We start from the raw sequence: 26,174 nt of genomic DNA on the forward strand, positions 1-26,174 counted from the left end.
CAGTATGATATTGAGTGTGAGTTTGTCATAAATAGCTCTTATTATTTTGAGATACACCACATCAATACCTAGTTTATTGAGAGCTTTTAGCATGAAGCGCTGTTGAATTTTGTCAAAGGCCTTTTCTGCATCTATTGATATAATCATGTGGTTTCTGTCATTGGTTCTGTTTATGTGATGGATTATGTTTATTGATTTGTGTATGTTGAACCAGCCTTGTATCCCAGGCATGAAGCCAACTTGATCATGGTGGATAAGCTTTTAGATGTGCTGCTGGATTTGTTTGCCAGTATTTTATTAAGGATTTTTGCATCAATGTTCATCAGGGACATTGGTCTAAAATTCTCTTTTTTTGTTGTGTCTCTGCCAGGCTTTGGTATCAGGATGACGCTGGCCTCATAAAATGCATTAGGGAGGATTGCCTCTTTTTCTATTGACTGGAATTGCTTCAGAAGGAATGGTACCAGCTCCTCTTCATACCTCTGGTAGAATTTGGCTGTGAATCCGTCTGGTCCTGGACTTTTTTTGGTTGGTAGGCTATTAATTATTGCCTCAATTTCAGAGCCTGTTATTGGTCTATTCAGAGATTCAACTTCCTCCTGGATTAGTCTTCGGAGTGTGTATGTGTCCAGGAATTTATTCATTTCTTCTAGATTTTCTAGTTTATTTGCATAGAGGTGCTTATAGTATTTTCTGGTGGTAGTTTGTATTTCTGTGGGATCAGTGGTGATATCCCTTTATCATTTCTTATTGCGTCGATTTGATTCTTCTCTCTTTTCTTCTTTTTTATTCTTGCTAGGGGGCTATCAATTTTGTTGATCTTTTCAAAAAACCAGTTCCTGGATTCATTGGTTTTTTAAAGGGATTTTGTATCTCTATCTCTTTCAGTTCTGCTCTGATCTTAGTTATTTCTTGCCTTCTGCTAGCTTTTGAATTTGCTTGCTATTTCTTCTGTAGTTCTTTTAATTGTGATGTTAGGGTGTCAATTTTAGATCTTTACTGCTTTCTCTCGTGGGCATTTAGTGCTTAAATTTCCCTCTATACACTGCTTTAAATGTGTCGCAGAGATTCTGGTAAGTTGTGTCTTTGTTCTCATTGGTTTCAAAGAACATCTTTATTTCTGCGTTCATTTCGTTATTTATCCAGTAGTCATTAGGAGCAGGTTGTTCAGTTTCCATGTAGTTGTGCAGTTTTTAGTGAATTTCTTAATCCTGAGTTCTAATTTGATTGCACTGTGGTCTGAGAGACAGTTGGTTGTGACTTCTGTTCTTTTACATTTGCTAAGGAGTGCTTTACTTCCAACTATGTGGTCAATTTTGGGATAAGTGCAATGTGATGCTGAGAAGAATGTATATTCTGTTGATTTGGGATGGAGAGCTCTGTGGATGTCTATTAGGTCTGCTTGGTGCAGAGCTGAGTTCAAGTCCTGGATATTCTTGTTAACCCTGTCTTGTTGATCTATCTTATATTGACTGTGGGGTGTTAAAGTCTCCCATTATTATTGTGTAGGAGTCTAAGTCTCTTTGTACGTGTCTAAGAACTTGCTCTATGAATCTGGGTGCTCCTGTATTGGGTGCATATATATTTAGCATAGTTGGCTCTTCTTGTTGAATTGATCCATTGACCATTATGTAATGGCCTTCTTTGTCTCTTTTGATTTTTGTTGGTTTAAAGTCTGTTTTATCAGAGACTAGGATTGCAATCCCTTCTTTTTTTGCTTTCCATTTGCTTGGTAGATCTTCCTCCTTCCCTTTATTTTGCACCTATGTGTGTCTCTGCACGTGAATTGGGTCTTCTGAATACAGCACACTGATGGGTCTTCACTGTTTATCCAATTTGCCAGTATGTGTCTTTTAATTGGGGCATTTAGCCCATTTATATTTAAGGTTAATATTGTTATGTGTGAATTTGATCCTGTCATCATGACGTTAGCTGGTTATTTTGCCCATTAGTTGATGCAGTTTCTTCCTAGCATTGATGGTCTTTACAATTTGGTATCTTTTTGCAGTGGCTGGTACCGGTTGTTCCTTTCCATGTTTAGTGCTTCCTTCAGGAGCTCTTGTAAGGCAGGCCTGGTGGTGACAAAATCTCTCAGCATTTGCTTGTCTGTAAAGGATTTTATTTCTCCTTCACTTACAAAACTTAGTTTGGCTGGATATCAAATCTGGGTTGAAAATTCTTTTCTTTAAGAATGTTGAATATTAGCCCCCACTCTCTCCTGGCTTGTAGAGTTTCTGCTGAGAGATCTGCTGTTAGTCTGATGGGCTTCCCTTTGTGGGTAACCTGACCTTTCTCTCTGGCTACTCTTAACAATTTTTCCTTCATTTCAACCTTGGTGAATCTGACAATTATATGTCTTGGGGTTGTTCTTCTCGAGGAGTATCTTAGTGATGTTCTCTGTATTTCCTGAATTTGAATGTTGGCCTGCCTTGCTAGGTTGGAGAAGTTCTCCTGTATAATATCCTGAAGAGTGTTTTCCAACTTGGTTCCATTCTCCCCGTCACTTTCAGGTACACCAATCAAATGTAGAGCTGGTCTTTTCACATAGTGCTGAGACCAGCTCGGTCAGAGAGACATTAACCCAGCGGCACTAGAGGAATTAAAGACACACACATAGAAATATAGAGATGTGAAGTGGGAAATCAGGGGTCTCACAGCCTTCAGAGCTGAGAGCCTTGAACGAGATTTATCAACCTATTTATTAACAGCAAGCCAGTTATTAGCATTGTTTCTGTAGATATTAAACTAACTAAAAGTATCCCTTATGGGAAACGAAGGGATGGGCCGAATTAAAGGAATAGGTTGGGCTAGTTAACTGCAGCAGGAGCATGTCCTTAAGGCACAGATTGCTCATGCTATTGTTTGTGGCTTAAGAATGCCTTTAAGCAGTTTTCCACCCTGGGTAGGCCAGGTGCTCCTTGCCCTCATTCTGGTAAACCCACAACCTTCCAGTGTGGGCATTATGGCCATGATGAACATGTCACAGTGCTGCAGAGATTTTGTTTATGGCCAGTTTTGGAGCCAGTATATGGCCAGATTTTTGGGGGTTTGTTCCCATGATGTCCCCCTTCTTTGATTTGCAAATCAGTAAAAGCAAAGGCAGCTTTGTCACCATGAGCTACTTCTCACAGGAGTCAGGATCGACATCTGCAGACTATACAAAAGCACAGTCATCATTGAAATTACAGAGCTTCCAAGTGTTTTTATCCATTTTAATGGGTTACTAGCTGCTAATTTGTCTTCAGCTCCTTTAGGCACTCCAGTTCCTGGCATTAAGGTCAGGTGTTGCTGGGATGCTTTAAATATTTGTTCTTTTAATTTTGCAGTATCCAAAGACAAATTTGTAGAGTGTCTTTCTATATGCTTTTTTTTCTTTCCCAAATTTTGATCTTATTAGGAACTATTAATAATTTCCACAAATCCTTGTGTTTAGCTCCTACAGTGGGCCATATCATTTGTGGTAGAGGTGCCACTATACTACCATGGCTCCAAGTAATAGGAACTCTTGCCATACTTCCTATCATTTCTACCATCTGACCGTTTTGTTCAGATCAGCTGAACATAGTGTGGCCATGGCATGCGGACTTGGAGGTGCAATTCCAGCTAAACATCCCCTTAGGGGACCAATTAATAATGATTCCATAGGAATCTTTGCGCAGCACCTCTGCCTGTTCTGCAATGCAATATTCCTAAACAAATACCTTCATTATTTCTGGCCAGGTTCAATTTTGTTTACAAATAGGTTTTTGAGGGTGGTATGCCTCAATTATAGGAGCAGATTTATTATGTTAAATACTGAGACCAGAAAGCATGTGTAACTGTGTCATAGAGTGATTATATCCAGGCATTATTACCAGCCAGGATTGATAAATATGCCCAATAAGTATAATGGTTCTCTGTGTCAGCCCTTGTTGAAGTAATACTCATGGCAGTGGTGACAACTGCTATCATAGCTACCATTAAATTACTCGTTGTGACTGGTTGTCCTGCTTTCCTCAGGTTTTCTTCCACCATCTGTGACAGCTTCTTGATCTGTCCCCAGGTAAGTGGCTGTGTTCAACAGGTGTTGCTCATGACAGTTGGGGTCCTCCTCAGCATCGGTCTCAACATGGCTGCAACCAGAGGGTCCTCAGGATCCTCCTGGAATCTGGCTTATGATAAGGTTTCAGGTGTCTTGATGGTATCCAAATTGGCTGTTGATTTTGGCCTGGAGAAACACAAGCATAACCTCTCCCCCAAGTTATTCTTTTACCTATTTCCCAACTTTTTATTATTGGATCTCTCCACCAAATCAGTTGTTCTGCTTCCATCTTTGCAGCTGGTTTCTGTAGATGCTGTTCAGCTGCTGATAACATCTGGCCTTTGGGCAGGCTCAAAAAAATTAAAGTTAATAATGCTAGATTCACTTGCATCTGTGGGGTTCCATGCTCCCTGTTTCCCACTTTCTGCTTTTGCAACTGCTGTTTTAGGGAAAGATTCATTCTTTCCACTATGGCTTGTCCTTGAGAATTGTATGGGATACCAGTAATGTGTTTAATATTCCACATAGATAAAAATGTAGCTAGAGCTTGGCTAGTATAGCCTGGGGCATTATCTGTTTTAATAGAGCCTGGAATGCCCATCACCGCAAAACACTGCAAAAGGTGACGTTTAACACAGGCAGAAGACTCTCCTGATTGGCATGTAGCCCAGACAAAATGAGAAAAGGTGACCACACATACATGTACATAAGCTAGTCTCCCAAACGAGGGAATGTGTGACATCCACTTGCCAAAGGGAGTTAGGTTCCAATCCTCAAGGATTAACTCTTCCTGTAAAAGATGAGGAATGTACCATTTGGCAAGTTGGGCATCGCTGGATAATAGCTTTAGCTTCTTTCCAGGTAATGCCGTATCTGCGTTTGAGACCAGAGGCATTAACATGGGTTAAATTGTGAAAATGTCTAGCATTAGATATTGCATTAGCGACTAGGCAATCAGCCATTTAACTTCCTTCAGTCAAAGGTCCTGGAAGAGGTGTATGAGCCCTAATGTGAGTGATGTAAAAAGGATGCATTCTACTTCTAACTGCTGTTTGCAATTGGGTAAAAAAAGTCATCAGTTGTTCATCTGTATGAATCGTAACTGAGCATTTTCAATTAACTGTGTGGAATGAACCACATATGAAGAATCAGAAATCACATTAATAAGCATATCAGAAGAAGTCAATACTTCAGTTACAGCTACGAGCTCTGCTTTTTGAGCTGAAGTATAAGGCGTCTGGAAAACTTTGCTTTTTTGAGCCAAAATAAGAAGCTTTACCATTACTAGACCCATCTGTAAAAATATTCTTGGCACCTTCCATTGGTTTAAATTTAGTTATTTTAGGGAGAATCCAATTAGTTAATTTCAAAAACTGAAACAGTTTCATTTTAGGAAAATGATTATCAAGAATAATCAGCTAAATGGGTTTGCCAAGTAAGACTATTTATAAAAGCTTGCTGTATTTGTGCCTTCTTGAGAGGGACAATAATTTTTCCAGGATCATCTCCATGTAATTTAACAATCTGAGTTCTCCCAATCCCTATCATATTAGTGATTTGATCTAAATAAGGAGTTAGAGTCCGTGAATTAGCATGTGGAAGAAAAAGCCACTCCGTATACTAAGTCCTGTTCTTGTACAATAACACCAGTAGGTGAATGCTGAGTTGAAAAAATTAGCAAATCTAGAGTCTTCTCTGGATCTATTCTATTTATTTGAGCTTTATGGACTTGCTTCTCAATTAGTTGTAACTCTGCCTCAGCCTCCTTTGTTAATTGCCGAGGGCTAGTGAGACTGGGATTTCCTCTAAGGATAGAAAACAGATTACTCAGCGCATAGGTAGGAATGCCTGGAGCAGGTCATATCCAATTAATGTCCCCTAGTAATTTTTGAAAAGTCATTTAATGTTTTTAATTGATCCCTATGTATGGTTGCTTTCTGTGGCACAGTGGTAGTGTCATTTACTAAGGTCCCCAAGTAGGAGTAAGGAGGAGTAGTATGAATTTTGTCAGGAAGTATAACTAAGCCAGCACAAGAAATCGAATTTTGCAAGTGATCTAACATTGGAGTAATATTTCTCGAGTGGGGGCAGCACAAAGTATATCATCCATATAATGAATAATGTAACACTGTGAAAATTTTTTACTAGTAGGTTCAATGGCTTGCCCTACATAGGTCTGGCAAATAGTTGGACTGTTTAACATGCTCTGTGGAAACACATTCCAATGATAATGCTTAGCAGGCTGCAGGTTGTTTACTGCAGGAATTGTAAATGCAAACCGTTCATAGTCTTGCTCAGCTAAAGGGATAGTAAAGAAACAGTCTTTTAAATCTATGACTATTAAAGTCAATTTTTTGGAATTATAGCAGGAGAAGGCAATCCTGGCTGAAATGCTCCCATAGGTTGTATAACTGAGTTGATAACTCTTAAGTCAGTTAACATTCTCCATTTACGTGATTTTTTCTTAATTAGGAAAACTGGAGAATTCCAAGGCGAAAATGTTGGAGCTATGTGCCCATTTTCTAATTGTTCAGTAACTAATTTCTCTAAAGCCTCCAGTTTCTCTTTACTTAGCAGCCATTGTTCTACCCAAATTGGCTTATCTGTTAACCATTTTAAAGGTATAGGTTCTGGAGGCTTAACAATGGCCACCATCAAAAATGATATCCTAATCTTTGGCAAGAACTTTGTCTTTCTGTTTGAAGTGGTTCTTTCAAATCTTGCAAATTTTTTTCTAGTCCCATACCAGGGACATACCACATTTCATGCATTATATGTTGACTTTGAGGGCTATATAATTGTTCTGAAATTAGAACTTTTGCTCCCCATTGCTGTAATAAATCTCTTCCCCATAAATTTATAGGTACAGAAGTTATAATTGGTTGAATAGTCCCATGTTGTCCATCAGACCCTTCACAATGCAAAATATAACTACTTTGATATACTTCAGGGACTTTACCAACTCCAACTATATTAAATTGAGTGGGTTGAATTGGCCATGCAGATGGCCAGTGCTGTAGAGAAATGATTGAAATGTCCACTCCTGTATCTACCAAACCTTTAAATTTCTTTCTCTGAATAGTTATTTCACAAGTAGGGTGTTTATCAGTAATTTGATTCACCCAGTAAGCTACTTTGCCTTGTTTATCTGTGCTTCCAAATCCTCCTGTTCATTTAATTTCACTTTTCCCCATTTCCACATACGGCACAATCAGGAGATGTGCTACGCCCTCTCCTGGCTCTGCTTTCCAGGGAACAGAAGTAGATATAACAATTTGAATTTCCCCATTGTAATCTGAATCAATGACTCCTGTATGTATTTGTACCCCTCTTAAATTTAAACTAGAACTTCCTAGAAGTGATCATATCATACCCTCTGCAAGGGTCCACAGACTCCTGTTGGGACCTTTTGTGGGGGTTCCCCAGGCAGAAGGCTCACAGATTTTGTGCAGCATAAATCTACTGTGGCACTACTGGCTGTGGTGGGGGACAGACATTGTATGGGGGTGAGAGAATGGCCTGCACTGGAAATGCCCCAGTTTAGAATGGGGCCCGGGATGGGCCCCTCATGGTTTTTTCCGAAATCAGGTTCCCTTCTTTATCAAACTTAGAGTGACACTGATTAGCCCAATGTTTTCCTTTTTTATATTTTGGACATATTTCAGACTCAGCAGTTTTCTTTTTTCCCCTATCTGGCAGCCTGTCTCGCTGATTATTTCTACATTCTTTTTTAGTATGAATAGCTTGTTTAAATTCTTTGAGTAATTTAAAAGGAAAAGGCTCAAATGTAGCTATAATATTTCCTTGTTGATCTGGGGGGTATATTCTAACAGGGAACTGCCAAGCCTCTAAATCACCCTCTCATCTAGCTTGCTGAATTCCTGCCTGAATAGAACTAAGAGCGATCGCTCAAGGCACTGCTCAAACAGTCACTGGGGCAACTACTTTTCGCCCAGTGTTCTCCGGAAAAGAAAGATCTGGAGGGTCATTTTCTTCAAAATAATGAGGGGGAGCACAAGGGTAGGGATGAACCTCTCCCTCCTTTGCCGCTTTAGCTGTAGCTGGCAAATAAACCTGGTCTGTAACCTCTTCTGTTACTTCATTATACTCTCCTTCCTCCACATCATCAGTGTGAAAAAGTTCCAAGGTGGAATGAATCACAGCCCACACTTGTCCCATTGTTACCCTGATGCTTCCAAGCTCCCCTTCTTACTCACCACGGGGATTGCTTTAAGAGTACTCGGGTGTCCTCCAGCTAGTTCCACATTCTCCAACCATTGCTCTGGTGACCCTTCCACCTGGATTTGAGCCCCCATGGTGGACGCCACTTGCCAAGACCAGCTCAGTCGGGGAGACCCTAACCCAGCGGCGCTAGAGGAATTAAAGACACACACACAGAAATATAGAGGTGTGAAGTGGGAAATCAGGGGTCTCGCAGCCTTCAGAGCTGAGAGTCTTGAACAGAGATTTACCCATGTATTTATTAACAGCAAGCCAGTCATTAGCATTTTTTCTATAGATATTAAATTAACTGAAAGTATCCCTTATGGGAAACAAAGGGATGGGCCAAATTAAAGGAATAGATTGGGCTAGTTAACTGCAGCAGGAGCATGTCCTTAAGGCACAGATCACTCATGCTATTGTTTGTGGCTTAAGAATGCCTTTAAGCAGTTTTCCACCCTGGGCGGGCCAGGTATTCCTTGCCCTCATTCCGGTAAACCCACAACTTTCCAGTGTGGGCATTATGGCCATCATGAACATGTCACAGTGCTGCAGAGGTTTTGTTTATGGCCAGTTTTGGAGCCAGTATATGGCCAGATTTTGGGGGGTTTGTTCCCAACACATAGTCCCATATTTCTTAGAGGCTTTGTTCATTTCTTTTTACTCTTTTTTCTTTAAATTTCTCTTCTCACTTTATTTCATTAATTTGATCTTCAATCACTGATACCCTTTCTTCCACTTGATCAAATCATGTATTGAAGCTTGTGCATGTGTCACCAAGTTCTTGTGCCATGGTTTTCAGCTCCATCAGGTCATTTCAGGTCTTCTCTACACTGTTTATTCTAGTTAGCCATTTGTCTAATCTTTTTTCAAGGTTTTTAGCTTCCTTGCAATGGGTTTGGACATCCTCCTTTAACTCGGAGAAGTTTGTTATTACAGACCTTCTGAAGCCTACTTCTGTCAGCTTATCAAAGTCATACTCCATCCAGCTTTGTTCCATTCCTGGCAAGGAGCTGTGATCCTTTGGAGGAGAAGAGGCACTCTGGTTTTTAGAATTTTCAGCTTGTCTGCTCTGGTTTCTCCCATCTTTGTGGTTTTATCTACCTTTGGTCTTTGATGCTGGTGACCTACCAATGGGGTTTTGGTGTGGATGTCCTTTTTGTTGATGTTGATGCTATTCCTTTCTGTTTGTTAGTTTTCCTTCTTAGAGACAGGTCTCTCAGCTGCAGGTCTGTTGGAGTTTGCTAGAGGTCCACTCCAGACCCTGTTTGCCTGGGTATCACCAGCAGAGGCTGCAGAACAGCAAATATTGCTGCCTGATCCTTCCTCTAGAAGCTTCATCCCAGAGGGGCACCTGCCTGTATGAGGTGTCAGTCAGCCCCTACTGGGAGGTGTCTCCCAGTTAGGCTACACAGGGGTCAGGGACCCACTTGAGGAGGCAGTCTGTCTGTTCTCAGGGCTTGAACACTGGACCGGGAGAACCACTGCTCTCTTAAGAGCTGTCGACAGGGACGTTTAAGTCTGCAGAAGTTTCTGCTGCCTTTTGTTCAGCTATGCCCTGCCCCCAGAGGTGGGGTCTACAGAGGCAGCAGACCTTGCAGAGCTGCAGTGAGCTCTGCCCAGTTTGAGCTTCCCCAGCCACTTTGTTTACCTAGTCAAGCCTCAGCAATGGTGGACACCCCTTGCCCTGCCAGGCTGCTGCCTTGCAGGTCTATCTCAGACTGCTGTTCTAGCAGTCAGCAAGGCTCCATGAGCATGGGACCCACCGATCCAGATACAGGATATAATCTCCTGGTGTGCCGTTTGCTAAGATCATTGAAAAATTGCAGTATTAGGGTGGGGGTGTCCCAATTTTCCAGGTACAGTCTGTCATGGCTTCCCTTGGCTAGGAAAGGGAAATCCCCTCACCCCTTGTGCTTCCTGGGTGAGGTGATGCCCCACCCTGCTTTGGCTCACCCTCCATGGGCTGCACCCACTGTCCAACAAGTCCCAAAGAGATGAAACTGATACCCCAGTTGGAAATGCAGAAATCACCATCTTCTGCATTGAGCACGCTAGGAGCTGCAGACTGGAGCTATTCCTATTCGGCCATCTTGGAATGGACTGATTTCTGCATTTCCAACTGGGGTACCCTGTTCATCTCATTGGGTCCAGCCCACAGAGGGTGAGCAAAAGCAGGGTGGGGAGTTGCCTCACCCAGGAAGTGCAAGGAGCCAGGGGCCTCCTTTTCCCAGCCAAGGGAAGCTGTGAGGAATTGTGATACCCGGCCCAGATACTATGCTTTTCCCATGGCTTTTGCAATCCACAGGCCAGGAGATTCCCTCGTATGCATATACTACCAGGGCCCTGGGTTTCAAGCACAAAACTGGGCAGCTGTTCAGGCAGACACCGAGCTAGCTGTAGGAGTTTTTTTGTTTGTTTGCTTTTTTGGTACCCTAGTGGTGCCTGGAACCCCAGTGAGACAGAACCATTCACCGCCCTGGAAAGGGATCTGAAACCAGGGAGCCAAGTGGTCTCACTGAGTGGGTCCCACTCCCACAGAGCACAGCAAGCTAAGAGCCACTGGCTTGAAATTCTCGCTGCCAGCACAGCTGTTTGAAGTCAACCTGGAATGATCCAGCTTGGTGCAGGGAGAGGCGTCTGCCATTATTGAGGCGTGAGTAGGCAGTTTTCCCCAGACAGTGTTAAGGAGGCCTGGAAGTTTGGACTGGGTGGAACTCAACACAGCGCAGCAAAGTGGCTGTGGCCAGACTGCCTCTCTAGATTCCTCTTCACTGGGCAGGGCATCTCTGAAAGAAAGACAACAACCCCAGTCAAGGGCTTATGGATAAAACTCCCATCTCCCTGGAACAGAGCACCTAGGGGAAGGGGCAGCTGTGGGCACAGCTTCAGTGGACTTAAACATTCCTGCTTGCCAGCTCTGAAGAGAGCAGTGGACCCTTATAAGGAGGGTTCTCCCAGCACAGCACTCAAGCTCTGCTAAGGGACAGACTGTCTTCTCAAGTGGGTCCCTGACCCTCCTGCCCCCTGACTAGGAGAAACCTCCCTACAGGGGTTGAAAGATACTTCATACACTAGAGCTCTGCCTGGCATCAGGCCAGTCCCTCTCTGGGACAAAGCTTCCAGAGGAAGGAGCATGCAGCAATCTTCGCTCTTCTGCAGCCTCTGCTGGTGATACCCAGGCAAATAGGGTCTAGAGTGGACCTCCAGCAAACTGCAGCAGACCTGCAGAAGAGGGGTCTGACTGTTAGAAATAAAACTAACAAAAGAAAACAATAACATCAACATCAACATCAACAAAAAGGACCCCCACACAGAAACCCCATCCAGAAGTCATCAGCCTCCAAGATCAAAGGTAGACAAATCCACAAAGATGAGGAAAAACCAGCGTAAAAAATGCTGAAAATTCCAGAAACCAGAATGCCTCTTCTCCTTCAAATGATTGCAACTCCTTTCCAGCTAAGGCACACAACTGGACAGAGGATGAGTTTGATGAATTGACACAAGTCAGCTTCAGAAGGTGGGTAATAACAAACTCTTCTGAGCTAAAGCAGCATGTTCTAACCCAATGTAAGGAAGCTAAAAACCTTGACAGAATGTTATAGAAACTGCTAACTAGAATAACCAGTTTAGAGAAGAACATAAATCACCTGATGGAACTGGAAAACACAGCACGAGAACTTCGTGAAGCATACACAAGTATCAATAGCTGAATCGATCAAGCAGAAGAAAGGATATCAGAGATTGAAGATCAACTTACTAAAATAAGGTGTGAAGACAAGATTAGAGGAAAAAAAATGAAAAAAGCCTTCAAGAAATATGGGACTATGTGAAAAGACCAAACCTACGATTGATTGGGGTCCCTAAAGTGACGGGGAGAATAAAACCAAGCTAGAAAACACACTTCAGGATATTATCCAGGAGAACTTCCCCAACCTAGCAAGGCAGGCCAACATTCAAATTCAGGAAATACAAAGAACATCACTAAGATACTCCTCAAGAAGAGCAACCCCAAGACACATAATTGTCAGATTCTCCAAGGTTGAAACACAAGAAAATATATTAAGGGCAGCCAGAGAGAAAGGTCAGGTAACCTACAAAGGGAAGCCCATCAGACTAACAGGGGATCTTTCTGCAGAAACCCTACAAGCCAGAAAAGAGTGGAGGCCAATATTCAACATTCTGAAAGAAAAGAATTTTCAATCCAGAATTTCATATCCAGCCAAACTAATTTTCATAAGTAAAGGAGAAATAAAATCCTCTACAGACAAGCAAATGCTGAGAGATTTTGTCACCACCAGGCCTGCCTTACAAGAGTTCCTTAAGGAAGCACTAAACATGGAAAGGAACAACCAGTACCAGCCACTGCAAAAACACACTAAAATATAAAGACCAATGACACTATGAAGAAACTGCATCAATTAATGTGCAAAATTACCAGCTGGCATCATGATGACAGGATCAAATTCACACATAACAATATTAACCTTAAATGTAAGTGGGCTAAATGTCCCAATTAAAAGACACAGAGTGGCAAATTGGATAAAGAGTCAAGATCCATCAGTGCACTGTATTCAGGAGACCCATCTCAGGTGCAAAGACACACATAGGTTCAAAATAAAGGGAAGGAGGAATATTTACCAAGCAAATGGAAAGCAAGAAAAAAAAAACAGCAGGGATTGCAATCCTAGTCTCTGATAAAACAGACTTTAAACCAACAAAGATCAAAGAAGAAAAAGAAAGGCATTACATAATGGTAAAGGGATCAACTCAATAAGAAGAGCTAACTATCCTAAATATATATGCACCCAATACAGGAGCACCCAGATTCATAAAGCAAGTTCTTAGACACCTACAAAGAGACTTAGACTCCCAAACAATAATTGTGGAAGACTTTAATACCTCACTCTCAATATTAGACAGGTCAATGAGACAGAAAATTAAAAAGGACATTCAGGACTTGAACGCAGCTCTGGACCAAGAGGACCTAATAGATATCTACAGAACCCTCCACCACAAATCAAGAGACTATACATTCTTCTCAGTACCACATAGCACTTATTCTAAAATCGACCACATAATTGGAAATAAAACACTCCTCAGCAGATGCAAAAGAATAGAAATCATAACAGTCAGCCTCTCAGACCATAGTGCAATGAAATTAGAACTAAGGATTAAGAAACTCAGTCAAAACTGCACAACTACATGGAAACTGAACAACCTTCTCCTGAATGACTACTGGGTAACCAACAAAATTAAAGCAGAAATAACGAAGTTCTTTGAAACCAGTGAGAAAAAAGAGACAACATACCAGAATCTCTGGGACACAATTAAAGCAGTGTGTAGAGGCAAATTTGTAACACTAAATGCTCACATCAGAAAGCAGGAAAGATCTAAAATTGGCACCCTTATATTACAATTAAAAGAACTAGAGAAGCAATAGCAAACAAATTCAAAAGCTAGCAGAAGGCAAGAAATAACTAAGATCAGAGCAGAACTCAAGGAGATAGAGACACAAAAAACCCTTCAACAAATCAATGAATCCAGGAGCTGGTTTTTTGAAAAGATTAACAAAATAGACCACTAGCCCAACTAATAAAGAGGAAAAGAGAGAAGAATCAAATAGATACAGTAAAAAAATGATAAAGGGGATATCACCACTGATCCCACACAAATACAAACTACCACCAGAGAATGCTATAAACACCTCTATGCAAATAAACTAGAAAATCTAGAAGAAATGGATAAATTCCTGGACATGTACTCCCTCCCAAGACTAAACCAGGAAGAAGTCAAATCCCAGAATAGACCAATAACAAGTTCTGAAATTGAGGCAGTGATTAATAGCCTACCAACCAAATAAAAGCCCAGGACCAAATGGATTCATAGCCAAATTCTACCAGAGGTACAAAGAGGAGCTGGTGCCATTCCTTCTGAAACTATTCCAAACAATAGAAAAACTCCTGATTCCAAAACCTGGCAGAGACAACAAAAAAAGAAAATTTCAGGCCAATATCCCTGATGAAAATCAATGCAAAAATCCTCAATAAAATATTGGCAAACCGAATCCAGCAGCATATCAAAAAGCTTATCCACCACAATCAAGTCAGCTTCACCTCTGAGATGCAAGGCTGGTTCAACATACACAAATTAGTAAACGTAATCCATCACATAAACAGAACCAATGACAAAAACTACATGAGTTCAATAGGTGCAGAAAAGGCCTTCGATAAAATTCAACACTCCTTCATGCTAAAAACTCTCAATAAACTAGGAGTTGATGGAACATACCTCAAAATAATCAGAGCTTTTTAGGACAAACCCACAACCACACACCAGGGCCTTTTGGGGGTTGGGGGGAAAGGGGAGGGAGAGCATTAGGACAAATACCTAATGTATGTGAGTCTTAAAACCTAGATGACAAGTTGATAGGTGCAGCAAACCACCATGACACATGTATACTTATCAATAAACCTGCATGTTCAGCACATGTATCCCAGAACTTAAACTAAATTTTTAAAAAAGAATAATCCAATTAAAAAACTGGCAAGAGACATGACCAGATATCTCACAAAAGGTATACAGATGGCAAATAAGCACATGAAAAGATGCTGAACATGATACGTCATTAGAATTACAAATTAAGGCTGGGCACAGGGGCTCGCCCCTGTAATCCCAGCCCTTTGGGATGCTGAGGCAGGCAGATCACTTGAGGTCAGGAGTACAAGAACAGCCTGGCCAATATGGTGAAACCCCATCTCTACTAAAAATACAAAAATTGGCTGGGCATGGTGGTGCACTTCTGTAACCCCAGCTACTCATGAGGCTGAGGCAGGAAAATCACTTGAACCCAGGAGGCAGAAGTTGCAGTGAACTGAGATTGTGCCAAAGCACTCCAGCCTGGGTGACAGAGCTAGACTCCATCTCAAAAAAAAAAAAAAAAAAAAAATTACAAATGAAAACCATGAGATACCATTACATGCATATTAGAATGGCTAATGTCCAAAATACTGACAATATAAAATTGTTACTGAAGTGTCAGGAGTTTGGTCTAGGTCTTGTTGCTTACGGCACAGAAAGTCAATCACCAAGACAGTGAGTACGGCCAGGGAAGAAGGCTTTGATGAGATGCTGCAGCTGAGACAGTGGGAGATCAGTCTCAAATCCACCTGCCCAATCAATTAAAACTGGGAAGTTATATAGCAGGGAAGAAATGTATCCATGTGTAGGAAAACAACAATTAGGAAGGGATAAGGAAGAGGAGTTGGTCAATAGGAAGCAGGTAGTCAGTTAGGCCTATTGGGGGAAATTCAGTCAGATATCGGGCAAAATTCACCCCCGATATTTCATGTAGTTTCTTTTCTATTTTCCCTAAGTGTCAGCTGGTCTGAGAAATAAAGGGACAGACTACAAAAGAGAGAAATTTTAAAGCTGGGTGTCCAGGGGAGACATCACATGTTGGCAGGTTCTGTGATGCCCCACAAGCTGCAAAACCAGCAAGTTTTTATTAGTGATTTTCAAAAGGGGAGGGAGTGGGTCACGGAGATCACATGCTTCACAAGGTAATAGAATATCACAAGGCAAGTGGAGGCAGGACGAGATCACAGGACCACAGGACGGGTCGAAATTAAAATTGCTAATGAAGTTTTGGGCACGCATTGTCATTGATAACATCGGGAGACAGGGTTTGAGAGCAGACAACCGGTCTGACCAAAACTTACTAGGCGGGAATTTCCTCGTCCTAATAAGCCTGGGAGTGCTACAGGAGACCGAGGCTTATTTCATCCCTACAGCTACAACCATAAAAGACAGCCGCCCCTGAAAGCGGCCATTTCAGAGGCCTACCCTCAGGGATGCATTCTCTTTCTCAGGGATGTTCCTTGCTGAGAAAAAGAATTCAGCAATATTTCTCCCATTTGCATTTGAAAGAAGAGAAATATGGCTCTGTTCTGCCCGGCTCACTGGCAGTCAGAGTTTAAGGTTATCTCTCTTTTTCCCTGAACATTGCTGTTAACCTGTTCTTTTTCCAAGGTGCCCAGATTTCATATTGTTCAAACACACATGCTCTACAAACATTTTGTTCAGTTAACGCAATCATCACAGGGTCCCAAGGCAACATACATCCTCCTCAATTTAAGAAGATGAAGGAATTAAGAGATTAAAGACAGGCATAGGAAATCACAAGGGTATTGATTGGGGAAGTGATAAGTGTCCATGAAATCTTCACAACTTATGTTCAGAGATTGCAGTAAAGACACGCGTAAGAAATTACAAAAGTATTAATTTGGGGAACTAATAAATGTCCATCAAATCTTCACAATTTATGTTCTTCTGCCATGGCTTCAGTTGGTCCCTATGTTCGGGTTCCCTGACTTCCTGCAACATAGTCCATTATGACAGGCAAGGGATCTGGTGTCTTATTGTCCAGATGCAGTTATCTGGTAAGTTTCAATTCCTTGATACTATCTCAGAGGCTTGCTGGTTGGTTTCCTGAGAAAGGAAGTCAGATAAGACAAATGTAACTTTCTCAAGTTTTAAGACTGGGAGAGTCAATTTCCATGTTTATTCAAAGAAACCATAAACATCAGTTCTACAGGACAATTGGGCTGGTTTCAAAATGGCTGGTGAAGATGTGGAGTAATAGAAACTCTCATTCATTGTTGGAGGGAATGCAAAATGGTACAGCCGTTTGGAAGACAGTTTGGTATTTTCTTACGAAAATACACATTAAACTCTTGTTGTATGATCCAGCAATTGTGCTCCTTGATATTTACCCTAATAAGATGAAAACTGATTTCCACACAAAGACCTGCACATGAAATGTTTCAAATCTTTATAGCAGCTTTATTCATAATTGCTAAAACTTGGAAGCAACCAAGTTGTCCTTCAGTAGGTAAATGGATTAACTGTGGTACACACGACAATGTAATATTACTCAATAATAAAAATAAATGAGCTATCAAGTCATCAAAAGACATAGAGGAAACTTGAATGTATATTGCTAAGTGAAAGAAGTCAATTTGGAAGGCTACATACTGTATGATTCAACTACATGACATTCGAAAAAGGTTAAACTATGGAGACAGTAAAAAGATCTTGGTTGTCAGGATGATGTTTGGGGGAAGGAGGAATAAATAGGCAGAGCATAGAGAATTTTTAAGGTAGTGAAACTACTCTGTCTCATACTGTAAGAGTGGATACATGTCACATTACATTTGCTAAAACCCATAGAGTGTATAATACCAAGAATGAGCCCTAATATAAACTATGGACTTCCTTTGATGTGTCAACATCAGCTCATTGATTCTAACGAGGTACCACAATGGTGGGGGATGTTGATGGTGAAGGAGGATGTGTGTTCGGGGAAGAGGGAAAATGTGGGGACTCTCTGTACTCTCAGATCAAGTTTATTTTGAATGTCACTGCTCTTTCAAAAAGCCTTTTAAAATAAGGAGAGGGAGAGAGAAGGAAATGCAGCGTTTAGCCTTCTAGCCTCTGCAATACTGAGAGACACGCCAGAAGGCTGGAATAAATGTTGAGTGAGCTAAGCCACAGAAACCGCTTACCCAGATAACTCCTAAACTCCCTCCAGACCTCTGGTAAAGTGCCATCTCCTTAGAAAACCTTCTCTGATCCCCAGACTAGTTGAGGGCTCTCTGCCGCATGCTGTCCCAATGGATCATAGCACATGACATTCTATAATTGTGCGTGTGTGTGTGTACATGTGTATGTGTGTGTGTGTGATCATCTGACTGATGTCTGTCTCTGTTGCCAGATTAAAAAATGCTCTCAGGGAAGAAATTGTTTCTGTTTTGCCCACCATGGTATTACCACATAGTGCCTGGATTATTGAGTAGGTCCTCAATAAATATTTATTGAAGGAACAGTGATATTTTTAAAACTGTAAGAAGAATGAACGCAAAATGAAAAGTCTAACAGAGCGTTCTGTTGCTGAGGCCATGGAGGAAAAGACAGTCTCAAACATTAGTAGTGAGAATGTGAGCTAGTTCAACCATTCTGTAGGAGAATTTGACATTACCTAACAAAATTACACATGCACTTACCTTTTGACCCAGTAATCCTACTTCTAGGAATCTGTCCAGAAGATACATCTCCAATGTTATGAAAATACACATGAACAGGTTGCTGCCTGAATCAATATTTGTAATTGTGAAACACTAGAAAAAACCTAAATGCCTATTCTCGGAGAATGGTTGGAAAAATTACAGTACATTCCCACAATGGAGGACTATAGAAATGCAAGAGGGGCTTTGACCCTGTCAGGGAAGCCACCAGGAAAGACTTCCCTGAGTTAGGAGGAAAAAAATTAAACATTTTTTTTTTAAAGAAAGAAGATCTCTATCTGCTTATATGAAGTGATTTCCTAGATATACTGTTGGGTAAAAATAGCAAAGTACAAAATGAGCTACGATATGCTACCCTTTGTGTAAGAAAGCAGAGGCTAAAAGAAAATAAACATATACCTACACATTTATGCAAAAGATTCAGGAAGAATCAACCAAAAACGAATGAGATTGGCTACTATGATAAACATACCCTAGAATGACCTCCAGTGAGTTTACCTTTGTATAATCCTTTCCCCAAGAACCTGTGAATTGCTTCTAACTAACAGAATACAGCAAAGGATGTGGGGTAGTCAGACCCCTGATGAGGCTACATTATGGAAGATTTCAGTCTTAGCAGATTGGAGTGAGTGATTCTCCTGGTGGCCTTGAAGAAGGGAGCTGCCATGTTGTAACTGCCTATGGAGAGGAAGTCCAGGAGCTGAGGCCATGGAGGAGCATGGGGGCGGACCAAGCAGAGGGGTATGATCTTTACATAGGAACACAAGCCAAACAACTTGTTTGCCGTCTTGTGAGATAAGAAACCTGTGTTTTTTGTTTGTTAGTTTTTCGAGACGGAGTTTCACTCTTGTTGCCCAGGCTAGAGTGCAATGGCGCGATCTCGGCTCACGGCAACCTCCGCCTCCTGGGTGCAAGCGATTCTCCTGCCTCAGCCTCCCGAGTAGCTGGGATTACAGGTATGTGCCACCACACCCGGCTAATTTTGTATTTTTAGTAGAGACAGGGTTTCTCCATGTTGGTCAGGCTGGTCTCGAACTCCTGACCTCAGGTGATCCACCCGCCTCAGCTTGCCAAAGTGCTGAGATTACAGGCATGAGCCACTGCACCCAGCCAGAAACCTATGTTGTTTTAAGCTGCTAAGTTTGTGATAACTTATTATGCAGCAATAGATAACTAACACAGTTACCTACGGGCCATGGGGAGAGAATGAGGTGGGAAAAAGAGGAAAATGAGAAGACAGTAGGCATGAGTGAGAAGCAACACCTCTGAGTATACTTTTTAGTATGGCTTTCACCTTGTTTCACATGGGAAGGCTTCACATACCCTCAAAAGCAATAAATAATTAAAATCAACGAGGAAAAAGGTAGAACCCAAAATGGAATACAAATGATGACAAATAAATTTATAACTATATGACAAATCAATATAATAACCACACTTAAGGTAGGCTGCAAGAAAAGAGATAACCTATGTAACTTCAGAAAACAGCATTTTTTTGGTATACCAAAAAGCTGAAGAGACAAGTAACTATACACAAATACAGTACTGTAGTTAGTAAATTTATTTCTCACACAGTTATGGATTAATAATTCTGAAGCTACTTCAATTGTACTATAATTGAACAAATAAGTAAATATATTGTGAAAAATAAACTTGTCAGAGAAAGGAGTTATAAATAAGGAAGGGGGAGGCTGGGCGTGGTGGCTCATGCCTGTAATCCTAGCACTTTTGGAGGCTGAGGTGGGCAGATCATGAGGTCAGGAGATTGGCTAACATGGTGAAACTCTGCCTCTACTAAAAATACAAAACATTAGCCAGGCATGGTGGCAGGCGCCTGTAGTCCCAGCTACTCTGGAGGCTGAGGCAGGAGAATGGCGTGAACCCGGGAGACGGAGCTTGCAGTGAGCTGAGATGGCGCCACTGCACTCCAGCCTGGGCAACAGAACGAGACGCCATCTCAAAAAATAAAAAATAAAATAATAAATAGGGAAGGGGGAAGGTTATAATTACCTATATGGTTTTGAACTTTTTTCCAAAAAAATAATTGGAGGTATCGGGGCCAGGCACAGTGGCTCACGCCTGTAATCCCAGCTCTTTGGGAAGCCGAGGTGGGCGGATCACGAGGTCAGGAGATCGAGATCATCCTGGCTAACATGGTGAAACCCCGTCTCTACTAAAAATACAAAAAATTAGCCGAGTGTGGTGGCGGGCACCTGTAGTCCCAGCTACTCAGGAGGCTGAGGCAGGAGAATGGTGTGAACCCAGGAGGCGGAGCTTGCAGTGAGCCCAGATGGCACCACTGCACTCCGGCCTGGGTGAAAGAGTGATACTCTGTCTCAAAAAATAATAATAATAATAATAATAATAAGTTTGAAGATCTTGTGGTGCAAGAAAGGAAGTGTTTTTGCCTGAGCTCAGGAGATCGAGACCAGCCTGGGCAATATGGCAAAACCTCTTCTCTAATAAAAATACAAAAAATCAGCCGAGCATGGTGACACATGCCTGTAGTCCCAGCTATTCCGGAGGCTGAGGCACGAGCATGGCTTGAACCCAGGAGGTGGAGGTTGCAGTGAGCTGAGATCATGCCACTGCACTCCAGCTGCCTGGGCAACAGAGCAAGACTCTATCTCATAAAAAAAAAAAAAAAAAAAAAAAAATGAGAACATGTTAAGACAACATAGGTGTAAACTTAAAGGAACTCTTCATGGCCAAGATGGAACAATTTGAGTTAGAAAATAAATAGCATAGAAAATAAGCCCCTACTAATATAAATGGTTGAATACACAACTAGAAGGAAAAGTTTTGCCCACAGTAGAATTCAAATTCTTCATATAAAAAGAATGAGGAAACCAGGAAAACACCAGTAATAATTGCTGTAGCCAAGAACCTTCGATTGATGCTGAAATGGCTGCAATTAGTGAATGGAAGGAGGTATTGAGAGGTGACAGCCTGCTGGCAGCCCTTGCAGCTGTTGCTTGCTCTCGGCACCTCCTCTGCCTGGGCTCCCACTTTGGCGGCACTTGAGGAGCCCTTCAGCCCACCACTGCACTGTGGGAGCCTCTTCCTGGGCTGGCAGAGGCTGGATCCGGCTCCCTCAGCTTGCGGTGAGGTGTGGAGGGAGGGGCGCGGGCGGGAACCAGGGCTGCGCGCAGCGCTTGCAGGCCAGCGCAAGTTCCGGGTGGGCGTGGGCTCAGCGGGCCCTGCACTCGGAGAAGCCAGCCGGCCCTGCCGGCCCCAGGCAGTGAGGGGCTTAGCACCTGGGCCAGCAGCTGCTGTACTCGACTTCTTGCCGGGCCTTAGCTGCCTCCCCGAGGGGCAGGGCTGGGGACCTACAGCCAGCCATGCCTGAGCTTCCCCGCTCTGCCGTGGGCTCCTGCGCGGCCCGCACCTCCCCCACGAGCGCCATCCCCTGCTCCATGGCACCCAGTCCCATTGACCACCCAAGGGCTGAGGAGTGCGGCACACAGCACAGCACTTGCAGGCAGCTCCACCTGCAGCAGGTGCGGGATCCACTGGGTGAAGCTGGCTGGGCTCCTGAGTCTGGTGGGGACTTGGAGAACCTTTATGTCTAGCTAAGGGATTGTAAATACACCAATCCGCACTCCGTATCTAGCTCAAGGTTTGTAAACACACCAGTCAGCACCCTGTGTCTAGCTCAGGGTTTGTGAATGCACCAATCGACACTCTGTATCTAGCTACTCTGGTGGGAACTTGGAGAACCTTTGTGTCCACTGTATCTAGCTAATCTAGTGGGGAAGTGGAGAACTTTTGTGTCTAGCTCAGAGATTGTAAACGCACCAATCAGCACCCTGTCAAAACGGACCAATCAGCTCTCTGTAAAACAGACCAATCAGCTCTCTGTAAAACGGACCAATCAGCAGGATGTGGGTGGGGCCAGATAAGGGAATAAAAGGAGGCTGCGGAGCCAGCAGTGGCAACCTGCTCCGGTCCCCTTCCAGAGTGTGGAAGCTTTGTTCTTTTGCTCTTTGCAATAAATTTTGGTGCTGCTCGCTCTTTGGGTCTACACTGCTTTTATGAGCTGTAAAACTCACCGCAAAGGTCGGCAGCTTCACTCCTGAGCCAGTGAGACCACAAACCCACCAGAAAGAAGAAACTCCAAACACATCTGAACATCAGAAGGAACAAACTCCAGACACGCCGCCTTTAAGAACTGTAACTGTCACTGTGAGGGACGGCGGCATCATTCTTGAAGTCAGTGAGACCAAGAACCCACCAATTCCGGTCACAGTATGGTGAGAAAAGGGACATTTGAACCATCTCAAAGTATCTCCCCACAACATATTTATTAATTACAAAAGGAAAAATAGTAATTTTACAGTGGAGAAACCCGTCAGACACCATCTTAACCAGTGATCAAAATTAACATGAGTAGTAGTGAGATATACCAATATCATTGAGAAGGACACCATATCACTTTGTAACATTCTTGCTAAAAATACATAACCTCAATCTGATCATGAGAGTGTATCAGACAAACCCAAAATGGTTGACATTCTACAAAAGCTTGACCAGTACTATCTAACAGTATCACAGTCATAAAAGGCCAAGAAAAGTATGGAGATGTCACAGATTAGCAAAAACTAAGGAGACATGAAAACTACATGCAATGTGAGAGCCTGGAAGAAAAAAGACATGAGTAGGAAAACTGGTGAAATTAAAATAATGCCTGTAGATTAGTTAATAACATTAATTTCCTGGTTTCCATGATTGTACAATGGCTATGGAAGATGTTAACATTAGGGAACCTGGGTGAAGGGCATTTTTTCTGTAAGTAAAAATTCCACTTTTGCAATTTTTTTCTGTAAGTAAAAATTTATGTCAAAAAATTTTTTAAAGTAATGTATGTTCACAAAGGAACATTAGGAAACAGTAGCAGAAAAATTTCAACTGTAATCCTGCTATTAAAAACAACTGCTGGCCAGGCTTGGTGGCTCACGCCTGTAATCCCAGCACTTTGGGAGTCCGAGGTGGGCAGATCACGAGGTCAAGAGATCGAAACCATCCTGGCCAACATGGTGAGACCCCGCCTCTACTAAAAATTCAAAAATGAGCTGGGCGTGGTGGCACATGCCTGTAGTCCCAGCTACTCCGGAGGCTGAGGCAGGAGAATCTCTTGAACCTGGGAGGCGGAGGTTGCAGTGAGCCGAGATCTCACAACTGCACTCCAGCCTGGTGACAAAGCGAGACTCCGTCTCAAAAAAAAACGAAAAACAACAACAGCAAAAAAAACCCTGCTTATGCAGATATTGATTTGGCAAAAGAAAAAAACTTGTCAATATGCTGATTCTTTTAGTTATTCATAATGCAAGGAAAGTGTTCTGAGCACTGACTAAGCTCAAAGCACCTCTCTTTGAGCACTCCAATCTTGTGTAAAATTGCCACCCTCCTACTCCAGATACCCCTCCTCCATCCCTACTGTAAGAATTAAGGAAAGAGGAAAGAAACATGAAAGCTGGCTTGGCAGTCAAGGACAGGTTTATTTTAGAGAGGGGCAGCTGTCTGAGTTAGGTCAGAGGCACACTCTTACAGACTAAGAGTTTTTAAGGATTCAGGGTGGGAGAGTTTAACAGAGGCTTGGACTGCTTCTGTGTCTTTTTGTTGTGCCTATCTGGAAGGGAGAGTTTCTGTGTCTGTTCCCATACATCTTTCTGCAGCCTCAGGCATACTCCCCAAGTCTGCTTTTAGCTTTCCTATCTTAGTGCACCTGAAGGGAAAAGAATGTGCTTATTAAGGCTCACTGTTTTACTGGGGCCCATTTTATGAGGGTGAAGTTTGGCAGTTGCCAGAGAAACTTTCCGCACACCTCCCTCTCTGCCCGAGCTGTCTTATCTGTGTTTTATCTGTGTTTTACTGTCTACTCTTTCTGGCTGTTTGTAGTGAGAGGAGAAATGATTTCCTTGAAATGCATGAGGCTAGAAAGGGAGCTGGAACTTAAAGTGGTGGTGTTTGTCCGAGATGACGGTGCTCCTGCCCTGTCACCTACTGCCTCTCTCCCCATTGCAGTGTCACCACCTATCACATGATGTCATTTACTAGTATGTCTTTTGCTGATTGTCTGTCTCTTTCTGCTTAAGCGGAAGGCCCATGAAAGTAGAGGTTTCTGTTTGGCTTACTGAGTCCAAGGGCTTGGATTAGGTCTGGGATGGAAGATGAACAAGAGGCCATTTCATGGACTTTGAATTCCTGTAAAACAGCCTGAAATGATGGGAAAAGGAGAGGCTCTCTCCGACGTCACCAGAGTCCTTGAGCGTTGGAGTATTTCTTTCAACTGAAGCCTGGATCAGGGCTATCCAGATATACAGAGAGGGAGGCAGTTCTGCCTATTGGAGGAAGTACTGTTTCCAAAAGTGCAATGTTTAACAAAGGCAGTGGTCTACCCCTGGGGCATGAGACCTCTGAACTCTGACATGGCCATAAAGCCAACTGCTATAGGAGTGGCAACCCAGAGTAAGAAGAGTGAAGGAAGCCAACAGAGATCCCTGGAGGTTGTGTTAGTTTGCTTCGGGTTTGTATTAGATACTTTGTGGCTTACACAACAGACATTTTATTGTCTAACAGTTCCAGTGGCAGAAATCAAAGGGCCCAACGGGGTTGATTCCTTCTGAGGGCTGTGAGGGAGAATCTGCTTCATCCCTCTCTCCTAGCATCCAGTGTTTTCTGGTAATCTTTGCCATTCCTTGGCTTATAGAAGCTTCACCCTGATCTCTGCCTTCATCTTTGTATGGCCTTCTCCCAGTGTGCCTGCCTGTCTCCAAATTTCCCATTTTTGTAATGACATCTGTCATCTTGGATTAGGGCCCATCCTAGCTGCCCTAGTGACCTCCTCTTAACTAATTATATCTGCAATGACCCTATTTCTAAATAAGATCACATTCTAAGGTACCGGGACTCCAACACAGGAATTGAGAGCAGGAAGGAGGACCACAGTCCAACTCCTTACACAGTCGAGCACTGGAAGTAAATGGTATTCTCGAGAGGAAAGCTGTCTGATGGCTCTTGGGATAGACTAGATTATGCTGCAGCAACTGCCCATCTCAATTATCATCAGCTTAATACAACAAAAGTCTATTTCTCACTCACACTAAGACCCCTGTGAGCTGCAGGACTTTCTAGGACAACTGTCTTCCGTGCTATGATTCTCCACCCCAGATTGTTTTCATCTTCTGGTTCTACCAGTGGGGCAGGGAAGGGCTGGGGAGTTGCATCTCATAGTCCCCTTGCTGGAGAAACCTGGAAGTGACCCTTCATACCAATGCTCATGTTTTACCAGCCAGCAGCAGGGCCCTAGGTCTCTATCCCTGCAAGGGGCTCTAGAGTGTAGGGAACAGATGGAATGTTCACAAGCACCACAGCCCCTGCCACAGTGACTTTTTTAGGACTGGTATCACAGAGTGTTTACTTAAGGCGGTGGAAGCTAAATTCTTAGCATGTGCTGGAGAGCAATGAAAAAGATATTTACTCTATGAATTAAAGCTGGAGTCAGTGTAAGCCTGAAGGCTGAAGGAAAAAGAGCAGCAGATCCAGGGAGCATTCACCTGCCCTGTCTCCAAACAGGTGAGGATGGGGAATAAAGTGAAGGCAGTGCTTTGGTGGGAACTTCAAGGATAGCCTCTGGCTTTTTCCAGGTTTAGAAGCTCATGTGGGACAGGGGTGGAGGAAAAGAAGAAAGAGGAATAAGAAGAGAAAGTTGAGGCCCTGGCCCAAGTTAGTGGGAAGGGAAATCCACCCCCATTAAACCCTCTCCCTGGTGGACTGTGGGGTGCACACGTGAGGCGTGCACAGGTGCTGGAACATGGTAGAGGCCCAGGACATACTTCCTGTGAATG

The 26,174-nt window shown here is 42.8% G+C and overlaps 1 protein-coding gene across 3 annotated transcripts in view; it reads left to right on the top strand.

Annotated features, from left to right (window-relative positions):
- Positions 1 to 26,174, top strand: part of PLA2G2A (phospholipase A2 group IIA) — a 34,408-nt gene that overhangs the window by 3,560 nt on the left and 4,674 nt on the right. For all 3 annotated transcript variants that reach the window (XM_008967079.4, XM_063596124.1, XM_024926131.5), the window contains exons 2-3: positions 4,000 to 4,042; positions 25,822 to 25,902. The gene's annotated coding sequence lies outside the window, so the exon portion shown is untranslated. The remainder of the gene's footprint in view (positions 1 to 3,999; positions 4,043 to 25,821; positions 25,903 to 26,174) is intronic.

This window comes from Pan paniscus, chromosome 1, assembly GCF_029289425.2.
Source record: "Pan paniscus chromosome 1, NHGRI_mPanPan1-v2.0_pri, whole genome shotgun sequence".
In the NCBI taxonomy this organism is placed as follows: Eukaryota; Metazoa; Chordata; class Mammalia; order Primates; family Hominidae; genus Pan; species Pan paniscus.